General features: G+C 41.2%; 1 protein-coding gene across 2 annotated transcripts in view; it reads left to right on the forward strand.

The window, feature by feature from the left end:
• The window catches only part of CSMD1 (CUB and Sushi multiple domains 1), a 956,661-nt gene that overhangs the window by 308,108 nt on the left and 635,040 nt on the right, over positions 1 to 13,513 (forward strand). The window lies entirely within an intron of this gene.

Raw genomic sequence — 13,513 nt, forward strand, 5'->3', positions numbered from 1 at the left:
AGCAGAGTTTTGTTTTGCTTATTTGATTTAGAAAACAGCTTGCTTGTTTCAGAAAATGTTTGGCATGATAATGTTGATATTTGTTGCTCTGCAGTTTTTTCCTGGTTGAAGTTTGTGTTTGCTTTGGCATGGAGAAGTGTATGAAAGAAGGCTTTTCTAGAAATTGTTAAGTTTTGAAAATATTTGGTGTTCTCCTGCAAATAATAATCAAATAATAATTTTTAAAAATACACACACAAAAAACCAACCCTAGGCCCAGGACTGGGCAATCTATGAGGCAAGGTGAGACAACAGCCTCAGGTGGCAACGTCTACCTGGGCAGCTATGCAGATGTTGACCTTTCTTCCTCACCCCCCTAATTCTGATGTAGATCTTTCCTGACCCACTTTTTCCCTGACAAGGAGGGGGAATGCCATTTGGGAGTCTGTCTCAAGTGATGAAATGTCTTGGGCCAGCCCTGCCTCGTCTTTTAAAGACATAGACTATTTACCTAAGCCTCTGGATTTCATGGTGTGCTTTGGTGCTATGCTATGGAGGAAACCCTCTTATTTTGAAATCATCCTTCTAAGCTTCAATATATAAAAGATCAGTAACAACTCTTATTTAGAATGCATCTAATAATAATATAAGTTCTAAGGATTTGATAACACATTTATTGGTGGCAGATAGAAAAACAAAAATAATTGTTATGGGAAGATATCGGGGGTGGGGGGGAACAAACCACTGTCTCCAAATGTTGGATACAAGGAAAAGCGCAGCAGCAAGATTTTAGCACTGTGTGGTGGGATTTTATTCAACATACGATGGACACGGGACAATATGAGGCAAACAATGAAGTGGTGAGAAGGGTGTGACTGGGGTGATTTACCCTAATTAATTATCCACAGTTGATGAAAACATCTGGAACCATTATGTAAGATTTAGATAAGGTATATATGTGAGAGATGCTGTATTATTTGAAGCATTTCCGTAATGGTTTTCTGGTTATGGAGTATAATATCAAATTGCACTTTTATTAGAAGACCCTATTTAGAAGACATAGGTCTCTGTGTATTTCTTCCTACTGGATGTCAGTTTTCTTCTAACCCATTCAGTGTGTGTTGGCTATAGGATAAAATATAATCCCTTGTGAAATTCCAGCAATGTCAGCCTGTGGCAGGGCTTTTTCTTGGGGGGGGGGGGGGACTCACTGCAACTCAGTTCTAGCACCTTTCAGGTGGGTGCCATTGTCATTCTAAAGAGAAGGAGGGAGGTGTTCCTGCTGAGTTCCAGAACCCCTGTTGTCAATGTGGTAATTAAACAAATTCACCTAAATAAGTGCTCAATACTTATGCATAATTTTGGTAGAATTCCGCTGCGAAATGATCAAAATCAGGTGTCTTTTATTCTGAAGATTCTTAATCTGATTTATGAATTCCTGTGGGAAATTGCAGCATTTAGTTCCTCAATTATCTTAAATCTAAACTTTGGGGATCTGCAGTTCGTTAAAATAATAATAATGTGTCACATCCTGAGGTCTCTCAGTTTGATATAAGTGGCTGAAAGACAAAATAATCATTTTTATATCTTCTACACTATTAGCTAATTTCCCAGAGGGTTTCTTCACTAGAGGAATTATATCCAATTTCTGCTTCCTTGCTAGTTGATGAGTATCTGCTTTAGCTCATTTTTCAAAATGTTTTTGTTGCAAAACTTGGCATGTTGGGAAGAGTAAAACTGTCTGCAACCCCTGCCCGACGCTTCCATTCATTTGTATATTCCACACACACAAAAGACTTTGTTTCCCCATCTGCTTCTGTATGGCATGTTGCCATTATCCCCATTACTAAGGAAATTAGGCTGGTGCTTCTTTACATTGGGATACACATACAAATGTTTGTACCATTGAGATGTCATGCAGAGGAACCACATCTTATTGAAAGCAATGCAGTGCAGAGGAAAAACATTCATGTTTAGATGTACAGTCAGATACAAATGTGGGTGTAGTTCATTTGCACTGCATTATTTACCTTCAGTGGAATGTTGATTCGAATGCACATCCCAGTGTAAGGCAATTCATTTGCCTTGGCTATATTCTGTTAATAAATAAAATAAAATCAGGTAACATTGAGAAAGGGATGCGGGTGACACTGTGGGTCAAAACCACTGAGCCTCTTGGGCTTGCCAGTCAGAAGGTCGGCGGTTCAAATCACTTCAACGGGGTGAGCTCCCAGCTCCTGCCAACCTAGCAGTTCGAAAGCACATCAAAAATGCAAGTAGATAAATAGGTACCGCTCCAGCGGGTAGGTAAACGGTGTTTTCATGCACTGCTCTGGTTTTGCCAGAAGCGGCTTACTCGTGCTGGCCACATGACCTGGAAAAATTGCCTGTGGACAAACGCTGGCTCCCTTGGCCTGTAAAGAGAGATGAGTGCTGCAACCCCAGAGTCATCTGCAACTGGACTTAACTGTCAGGGGTCCTTTACCTTTACCTTTTTAACATTGAGCCACAGCTTTTCACCTTGGTTTGGCCATTGAAAGCCCTCAACACCAGCAATCTGAGAGTCCTCAACACCACCTCTGAGACCAACTCTGTGAGCTCAGGCAGGCAGGAGAGTGCTTTTTAGTGAGGCAGGCAGTAAACCAACAGAATCTCTAATCTGTCACAATTACCCAGTGCCAGGAAGAAACATGCTACCCCCACAACTGGACAGAGAGTCTGGAGAGAGAGAGAGAGAGAGAGAGAGAGAGAGAGAGAGAGAGAGAGAGAGAGAAATCATATAGATCACAGCAACTCCCGCTCCCAGCAAACCTTGTGTCAAGCAGTTAAGAAAATTGGATGAAAATGATTGCTTCTCTGCTTTCATCCAAGCGAGTGTGTGGGTAGAGCTTTCTGAAATGCCTCAAGGGGCGTTCTAGAAAGCTGTGCACTTTTCTGAGCTAGCCCCCCAAGACACAGGTCAGATAAAGACCTGAGCATTGGGACCAAACTCCTGTTATTCCTTGTAGTGAATTGGTATGGTGGGGCACTTTTGTACACACACACACAGTAAGCAGCGGCAGCTCTCCTGCTGGAAGGTCAGGTAAGCACCTCTATCCTCACCACACTGTCCACTACTGGTCACTCCCAAATTCATCTTGCTGCATTTGAGAAAGATCTTGTCCCAGACTATGCTAAGCATAGGCAATATCCCTTTTCATATACTCTGCAACACACACTCAGCCCTAGGATGGCCATGTGTCCTCCTTTACAGAGTACAGTTGTGTATGAACTGACCCAGACCTTGCGCTTGTCACTTGAAGTGCTTCTCTATGTCCCCCATCCCAGAGAGGTCCGGAGGGTGGCCAGAAGAGAACAGGCCTTTTTTGTGGTGGCTCCCAATTATGGAATGCTCTCCCAAGAGAGGCTCGCGTGGTGCCATCACTACATGTATTGAGACACCAGGCAAAAACATTCCTTTTTACCCAGGCCTGTGGCTAGTAATCTATTGCCTATTAAAGTGTGGGAAAATAGACTGTTATTATGATGACTGTTTTTATTAGGGTGTCTGTCATTATGTTTTTTAATCATTGATGTTCTGTAATGTGTTTTTAATGTTGTACACCACCCAGGGGACTGACTTTTGAACATTTTTTCACTAGCTCCAGTATTTTAAAATGTGGTGTTCTTGTGTGAGGCCATCAACTACTCTGATATAACTTCCATGGGAACAGAACAGTGTCTGTAGAATAGATATCTCTATACTACACCCTGCCGCTTAGATTACAGCTCAGGGAAATGGCTTTTTTGTTAGCAACCACAAAGAGGTGGGCGTCATTTAAGCCTTTCCTCTGGCTTCTGTAATTAGCAAAATATTGATGCTGCTTGTTTGTAGAGAGACAATTTTCTGAAACTCTTGATGTTGAACTTTTCCGTACTGATGTTTTCTAATTATTATCTTACACCTTGATGAATGGCGAGGGTTTTTTTAAAAATCAGTTCTGCTAAAAATATGAGCAATTCGCACATGCTATATGCAATATAGCATGTTATACACACACACATGGCCACAGTTTCCTAAAGTAATCAGCACATAAGCATGTGCATGTGTGCGCGTGCACACACACACAGGATATGACCATATAAGACTACTGATGGATTAGTACTTCTAAAATTAAGCTGCAGAAATATAGTGTCACATGTGGCTTGACTCTTCTATAATTAATATATTTATAATACATGCATTTTTGGTATAGTCTTGCATAGGCTTTTTTCTTTTTTAAAAAGGCAATGCACAGGTGGCTCAGATATAGGTGGATGCTTGATCCAAGAGGCAGCCCAATGCAAACGAAGCATGATTGGATCAGAACCACCAGATTCCATGTATAAATTCATATGAAATGGATTCCTCGTCTACCTTCCTCTGACCATTTTTAGCTGTAGACATTCTTGGCGGCCTCCATTGCTGACTTTAGTTTTGGCAGGCTTGCAATCTTGTCTCCATGCTATATCACAGTATGTGTTCTCTTCACCTAGCAATAGAACCACACTCTGTGCACGAAACATTAGGATTTGTATTTTGAAAGGAAGCTAGGAGAAACTGTTGCCCTTGAGCTCAGTCCCTTATCCAGTGTCCAACCTGATTTATGTTTTCCACTGCAGTGATCACCTAATCTGAACCTGAATGAAGTCTTGCAAAATGAAGTGCACACTGGGTTGAAAAACTTGTGCCATGATCTGTTAAACATTTTGAGAAAGAGAGGCAACTCTGCCTCTATTCAGACTTTAATCCTTTCCATTAGCAGCATTAGTCCTTTTGTTATCTCAACTGCTGCTGGTGATTATAAAGTAGCTTCCCTTTTAAAACGCTTTCAGGAATTGTGTACCAGAATCAAACAAAAGATCAAAGCAAAAACAGCTCCTCCTTAAACCACACTTCCTTCTGTAGTATGGGCTCTAACTTATTTTTGACCCCCCATGACTTTTTCCTTACTTATAGTGATGCATCCTCACTATAAGTGAGGTCTGTTTGAGCATCTGCAAATTACAGAGTTTGTCCATCTCTGCTATCGGTGAGGCTGGCAGCAGATGGGTCAGCAATTAGAAGTATATCTCCACTGGGAGTGGGGAAGGAATCATCCCTGTTCAAACATTCTAGGTTGTCTTATAATGCTGGCTGCAAAGGATCATGTTGCCTTAGGCTTTTTGCAGAATTATAGATATAAATTAAAGAGTACCCTTTGCACATGTGCACACCTCTTTGTTTGACACTGTGGAAGATATTCTGATAGAAATAACATTAGATATGTATTGCATCTGAGAATCCCTAGTAAACTTTGTATTCTAAGTGAGGCATTTACAAGAGTCAGTGGTATAACTAGTCAGCAAGCTAGGTTTGTCTGAAAAGTCTAAACTAGATTTTGATTAGGCATACTGAAAATGACATTTTAAAAACAAAACAAAACCGTGGTTGAATTCTTCCAGTTACCAAGTTTCTCATGAATGCATGCCCAGCCATTCTATGAAGCAAGGCAAAGTCCTTGTCTCTGGCTGCAGATAGCAAAGGATGCTAGATCGTGCATCCCCTTCTCATCTGCTTCTGGGCTGCCTGCAAACCCACCCACAGACCCCACAGCTTGCCTGCTCTCCTGCATCAGTTCTTCACCCAATTCCAAAGAGGAAAAGGTAGACAGGTTCTGCCTGTCTGTGCCTGCAAGCAGCCTGGAAACACAGAAGCAAAAAATACTGTTGCCTGTTAAACTTTAAACTGTATCTCCTCCCCCTGCTGCAAAGTGGCAACAGCATTTCTGGGGCTCAGCAGGGTTATTTTGCCCTATCATCTCAGTGCCTCACTCTGAGGAAGGACCCTACTGCATCATGAGTTAGGGTCTGCCCTTCCTCTGAATGAGACATTGCGGGCATAAATGCTGCCCAGGGACCTTGCAAAACTGGTCTGCACAAAACTGGAAGTGGCAGCAAATGTGTTGAATTTGTCCAGTGGGTTGGTGCATGATGAGGAAGGAGGGAGGAGATGGCACAGGAGCCAGAGTGGCAGCATTTGGTGGTCTGCCTCAGGTGGCCCAATGTTTTTGGCCATCTCACATGGTGGCAATTTTTCACTGTCTGTTTTTTAAAAAATTTCTTTCAATAGCTTTAATTGTGTTGATAAAAGGTTGGCGTAGGATGGCATTAAGAGAAAAGGCGATGTTCTTCCCGTGACACCTGTAGAGATTCAGTAGGGCAAACCTTGTGGATTTGTAACAAATGTGACAGTAAATATCCTCAGACAAGACTGTGTACACCCCTGCTGTCTCCTCAAATCCTGCTGAGTTTTGTTACAACTGACCCTACAGAATGGGTGACATTTCTGCTGCACTTCCTCCTTGTTAAAAAATATGTTTTGCATCAAAAGTACAGGCCACATCCTTAAATCAAACCAAGGGGAGAAAAGAAGTGGGTGAATAGACAGCTGCTGTGTGTAGGATGTTAGGCTTGTTTTGATGTTGGCACACAGCACTGCCGTAGGAGTTTAGCGAATGGTGGCATCGGTGAGGTAACAGAAAACAAAAAAACACCAGTGCTGAGCACAGTTTTGGCTTTAGACTTATCACCAGGCTTTCTGCTGCAATTAAAGGAATTTTTCCACAGCTCTCAGGGACTGTTTTGTTTTTAAAGTCCTTCTGAAGCACAGATCTTACCCACGCAGCCTTGTTGCTGACATACTTAACAAAACACAATTGGGGGGAGAAGGAGGGAAGGAACGACTTGTTTATCAGAGTGATCTTTTTATTGGAAAAAAGATTGATTCTAGGAGCTCAAATGTATAATAGCTTGGAATAGATGTCATGATTACAATGTCAGCTCTAACAGAAAACAAATAATTTAAATTCATCAACCAGTTGTTATGTTTTAAAGTGTATAGTTTGTGCATATATATATATAATTTGCACTTGATACATGTTAGTCAGACAGGAAGGAAGTGGCTGCATTTTTTTATATACTTTAGGATGCTGTACACATGTATATTGCTGAATTAAATGTCATCACCGCCTTTTCAAAAGCTGTAGCAGCAGTGCTTTATATAACACTCTGGTGATTGTACTCTACTCCAGCATTTCAGAACTGGTATGTCATTTCGGCTGCCTTATCTTTTTAAATGTTTTTTTAAATTTTCTAAAATTGTTTTAGCTGTAACAAAGGCTTAGATAAGGACAGAATTTCTAGTGTCAGAGAATACAAAGTAAATCATTTGTATGTCGGAAAAGGCTTTTATTCCCATATTATGTGCTCAGTGTGCAAGTGAGCAGATGAGAAGGAAGCCATTATAGATTTCTCACAGGTAGAGTTCTCTACCCTCATTGAGCAAGTCCATGTGAACATTGGCTCTGACAGAACAAGTCCATGTCCACACTGAATCTCTGATGCACACAGGGAGATCTCTTTTGCACAGAGACTTCCCATTTGTCTTGATGGAAGAGGCAACACTTCATCACTTCATGTGTGGAACATCCCCTGAAATGGAAGTAATTTAGGATATGCAAGTACGTAACTTATGCCCACAGTTCTTGGGGATTTGGGGATAGAGCTATAAGGGCAGATAAATACTGGGGTCACAAATGTTAACAGAGCTTTTGCTCACTACACTTCCTCTTGGCTGAACGCAACTCAGCTTCTGTGATGTTGGAGGGATCTGTTTGCTATTCCATATCTGCCATGGTGCAGTGTTGTACATGCAAACTCAGTACAGTGGAACCTCGGGTTACGTACCATCCTCCTTGCAAACACTTCGGGTAATGAGCTCTGCTAACCCGGAAGTGGATGCTCCTGATTGCGAACTTTGCCCCGGGATGCGAGCAGAAATCGCGTGGCAGAGGCATGGCAGCAGAGGGAGGCCCCATTAGCGAAAGCGCATGTTAAGAATGGTTTCGGGTTAAGAACGGACCTCCGGAACTAATTAAGTTCGTAACTGAAGGTACCACTGTATGGATTTGCTACACTAAAATCATGACACCTAAATAGCTCTGTGATGCATTACTGCATTGGACTAGTCTGGCAGTCTGAAATTCTAAAAACCTATGCTCATTAGCTAAAGTCCCACCTGGGGTATTGTTTAGAGTATGGAAACAGACTTAATTTTCAGAGTGTTTGCCAGTCTGCTGGACATGGAAGAATGCAGAAGCTTCTGAACTTGGGTTATTTATTACAAACTGGAAAAAAAAACTCCTGAGAATAATGCCATTTGTGGGAAGTGGCCAAAGGTAGCTTACAAGAAAACTAAGTTGTTGCTGCTTATTATTCAACTGATTCTTATGGCTTTCATATATTAATCCTAAGCAGTGCTTTTTTTTTTCTAAAATAATGTTTAGGGGTACTCTCACTTTAACTCAAGAAAATCACCATTTTATAGCTCAAATTGGGGAAAATAAATACATTAAATGGACAAAAGTACAAAGATTCACAAAATGTTTAGGGGTATGTGTACCTCTGCGTCCCCCCAGAAAAAAAGCACTGATCCTAAGTATATTCACATTTATTTCTGTGAAGTTTATTTCCAAGTATTATTGACATGCTTATAAATGTCAAGCAAGTAAGCAAGTAAATTGTGATCTTCACAATTTATGAATTTCTGTATAGCTTAGGTTGTAGAAGGATATAAATAGGTAAATCAATTATAGTGAAAAAGTATAGAAAGCACTTTATGTATTATGGCGATAATATACTATTAAGGTTCAGTGAACATGCTTTGTCTCATACTTTATTTATTAGTAGCATATTGGTGTGCCTGTGGCAGTAACCTCTTGGGCTATGATCTTATTAAAGCTTGCAGAGGTCAGATATACTTACTACTTGCAAGCATTTGAAGTGGCACGAGAAATTTGTAGGTTCACATTCAGAAGGGAGCCAATGCCCTCTAATACTCTTTCTGTTGTTTTACTACTGATTATAGTTACAGCTTTTTATATGCTAATACAAAAGTGAACAATACTGAATAAGGGTTGACAAGGGTAGGCATCCAGCTTTTATGTGTGTGATGTGGGAAGTAGGTGGTGGTTGTTTTGCAAAGCAAAAAGTATCTGTTGCACCATGCAAATAGTAAGCTGGAAGAATTGAACTATAAAGACTTATCTTTATTGGTATGGGAGACTAAGGATCCAAACCCAATGTCTTTTCCCCACTAAAAGTTTTGACAGTTGCTATGAAGAAGGCAAATAATAATAATAATGATGGTGATGATAATTTATTTATATCCCACCCTTCCCCAGCCAAAGCCGGGCTCAGAGCGGCTAACAACAGTAAAATAATTGGGCTAGAGTTCTGTGAGGATTACCAAAGGAGGGGGTCAGGCTGTGCCTTGGCCAAAGGCCTGGTGGAACAGCTCTGTCTTGCAGGCCCTGCGGAAAGGTGTCAAGTCCCGCAGGGCCCTAGTCTCTTGTGACAGAGAGTTCCACCAGATTGGAGCCACAGCCGAAAAAGCCCTGGCTCTGGTTGAGGCCAGCCTAACCTCCCTGTGGCTTGGGACCTCCAAGATGTTTTTGTTTGAAGACCGTAAGTTCCTCTGTGGGACATACCAGGAGAGGCGGTCCCGTAGGTACGAGGGTCCTAGACCGTATAGGGCTTTAAAGGTTAAAACCAGCACCTTAAACCTGATCCTGTACTCCACTGGGAGCCAGTGCAGCTGGTATAGCACCGGGTGAATGTGATCCCACAGCGAGGACCCCGTAAGGAGTCTCGCCGTGGCATTCTGCACCCACTGGAGTTTCTGGGTCAGTCTCAAGGGCAGCCCCACATAGAGTGAGTTACAATAATCAAGTCTGGAGGTGACCGTCATGTGGATCACAGTGGCTAGGTCACGACGAGAGAGGTAAGGAGCCAACTGCTTAGCTTGGCGGAGATGAAAACCCAGACAGGCCCACTTTGTCTGCAGGCAAATTGGCGGGGTGTCCAAGTTGGTACTTGCAACATAGCTGGTTTTAAAGCTCTGGCAGCAGACCTGACAAAAGTCTGACTCTGACAGGTCTGCTGTCAGAGTAAGAGCCCCCATAACTGACTGAAGCAGTGACACCAGCCAATCCGAGAACAGCAAGCGGTCTTTCCCATATCTGAATTCTCTACAACATTTTTCACACTGTTGAAGGTAAACATTCCTTCTCTTACTTGTGTGCATGCGTATGTGAACGTATGGAGCCAATCATGGCACCTTTACCACCTCTTGGAAGATTCATGAAGCTGAGCTCATCCACTTGATTCAATTTTTCGTTTCTTTTTTTCTGAGCAAAGATTGGGTCTTAACAGAAGGTTTAGTAAAGAAGATAAAAAAAACAATGTTTCATTACTAGTAATAAGAATCTTGGTACTTTGTATATATTGATATTTGATTTCAGCATATTTTGGTTGCAATGCCTTTCAAAAAAGAATAATTTTGCTTCAAATCCTGTAGTTGTCATTGACTTCAATAAGTTTTGCACAGGCAGAATGCCTTTCATCTTGGGCATTTTACGGTGCTATAACAGAGAAATTATCATTGGTATGTTGCTGTTATTAAACTCATACCTTGTCTGAGTTTAGGCATCTAAAATTGTTTTGTGCTTTAAGCAATCCGTAGCCTTTATAAAATGCAAATTATTCAAACATGTGACTACATTCTGTTAAAAAGAAATGTGATCTTTCCCTCCTGCAATTCACTTCTTGATCCTTCAGCTGTCATAGAAATCAAGGAAGTACTTAAATAAAGCGGTAAAGATACTTACTGCACATATTTGTAGAAATTTTGTGAAAGCAAGTATTTAAATGCATTAAAAGTTCTCTTTAGGATTATTGTAACAGTAGATTAAGTTTACAAAAAAAATTGCTTGTCACTCTAGCTGTGGAGTGTTGTTTATTTTGCAGTTGCCACCATTGTTAGTATGCTGATGGTGGCAATACTTGCTATGCTGACACCAGCTCATGAGAAGAACTTCACTACCAATAAGCTCCTGGGCTATAATCTTTGAAAGTATTGCGTACTCTGTGCCATTCTAAGCCCTAAATGAATCTTGGCAGGGGGAAAATTGAACAACTTGAAAATGCAAGGAACACAGTTGTTGGTTTTTTTCATCTCACAAATCTTACTGCTGGCATAATGCATAAGTAGGCATTTGTAATGTTTTGGAATCTGTTTTTCAAAAGGCCCGATTCCATGTTTTGCAGTACTTTAGTGTGGCAGAAATGGGAATAGTTCAAGACCATGATTTAGTTATTGCTCAGTCATTCCCACATGGTTTAAACATAGCTAGACAGCCTCCAACATTTCTTCAATGAATATAGGGAGGTCCTATTCAGTAATAATAATAATAATAAATGTTATTATTTATACCACATCCATCTGACTGGGCTGCCCCAGCCACTCTGGGTGGCTTCCAACACATATAAAAACATAATAAAACATTAAACATTAAAAAACCCTCCCTATACAGGGCTGCCTTCAGTTGTCTTCTAGAAATTGTATAGGTACTTATCTTCTTGGCTTGAGGCCTCATAACTCTATACCTTTCAACACTTCTCTGATGAAAATAGGGACATTCTACCATAACCTCCAACATTTCTCCAATGAAAATAGAGGTGTCCTAAGAAACAGCATTAAAAGCGACTGGGCTTAACTGTCAGCGGTCTTTTACCTTTATCTTTAAGGAACAGCAGGACATTCCAGGATCAAATCAGAAACCAGAAATGGCTTCTGTAAATCTGGGACTGTCCCTGGAAAATAGGAACACTTGGAGGGTCTGTTTTCTGGTAGGCTCAGTTATTATACCTAATAGGAATAAGGCTGCCATCACATAAAGTCACAAAAATCTTTGGATATGCAGTCCTATACGGCTCCCAGTTGCATGTGAAGGAGGCAACTGCATGAGCAGGACTAACTGATGACATGGATTTTTCCTATTACCATCCTTTGGGAAGGAGTGTTCTACAGAACTAGAGGAACCTCAGAAGGGGACCTAGGATTTGGAGTCTCTGCACTGATTCTGTCCCCCAACATTCTTGTGTTCATGAGTGAAGTATCTTTCAGTGTTTGATTAATTCTGAAACACAGATTAGAATAAAATAAAAATTTGCATGAGATAAGCATGGAGGAACCACCAACCTGCGAACAAAAAGTAGTTATACTTGTATTGCGAGGTTAAGAAGTCTGCTTTACCTATTCTCTCCTTTCAGTGATAGGACACAGTAGGCACAGCTTCTGAACAGACCTTTTGAATTTTCAAGTAGCAGTACCCCATAGTCCCAAGTTTTACATTGCATGCTAACATTTCCTTAGTTCCTCCCTGCACGTTCCACAGAAACTAAAAAAAAATCAAACAGTAAACAAATATTACATAAGAAAAGCAACCCACAACATTATCCTAATATAGTCCTTGTCCTCCTTCTTGTCCTCCCCTTCTTCTTCTTTAACTGATTCAGAGATTGAGCCATTACAAAGCTGTGCTATTTTGGCAAAATTATAGCATAAACAAGCAGCAGCATAAACAAGCCAGTTTTAAGAGCATGTTGGTAATGCATAATTGCTAGGTACCATATTTTTACAATTAACTGTGAAATCCTTGTTTCGATATTACTAGTGTCTTAATTAAAAAAAATCAACAAAAGCATTTATCTGTTAACACCTACACTGTAAACATTTGTAGTTTCTTAGTTTGTTCCTGTTGAAATAATAGGGTTAGATTTTAATATGGGATTGAACTGTTATGGCCACATGCCTCTCCCCTTCCTTAAAATATTATTCTAATTTCTATCTGGAAGTCCTGAAGTTATTTTGGTCTTTTGTGATAAAAGCAAGTTTTAAACCATTCCTTTAACTTTAAATTTGTATGATGCTTTTTCCATACAGAGGTACCTGAAGCAGCTCACATAGTACAAGAGCAGCGATGCAGACAACAAAGGGCAGAAAACAAAGTGAAACTCCCCATGGGGATTTTCCCTATCTGCCACCCTCAGTACAGCTCTCGGCTGCATCCAGCCACCCCAAAAGCAGCTCCTGAGGTTGAAGGAACCTCTAAAATGGCCTGGGATGGGCATGAAAGAAGGGTGCGGAAGGATGGGGGGAATAGCTGCTTACTCTGCAATTTGGATGGGCAGCAGTTGTGACCCCATTCCCAGGGCGCGAGTAGTCACTTTCCAGTGGCCAGCCATTTTAGTGCCCCAGGCTGGTCACACTGTAAGGCAAAAGCCCTCCAAGCCAAAGTTCAAACTGCTCTATCAGGGGCAGCCAAGTGAGAGGGGTCTGGACAGCGGACCAGGGCTTTAACCAGCATTAAATCACAGTTAATAAGCCAAATGCGCCTGGCCCTGGCAGTGCAGTCAGATGAAGAGCAAAGTGGGGAATACCTGTAGAGGCAGGGGAATCAGAAGAACTGGGCAGGGTTGTCATGTGTGAGTGGATCCACTTACGTTTTATTAATGATATATCTATGCATCATGAGTGTGACCCACTCTCCTAGGCCACCACGTTTTCTGCAATGGAAGAGACTCCAAAAACTGCCATTCTCCCTATGGCAGATATTGTTCAAGGTATGTGTAT

The sequence above is a fragment of the Podarcis erhardii genome (genome assembly GCF_964252035.2).
Source record: "Podarcis erhardii genome assembly, chromosome: 3".
NCBI lineage: Eukaryota > Metazoa > Chordata > Lepidosauria > Squamata > Lacertidae > Podarcis > Podarcis erhardii.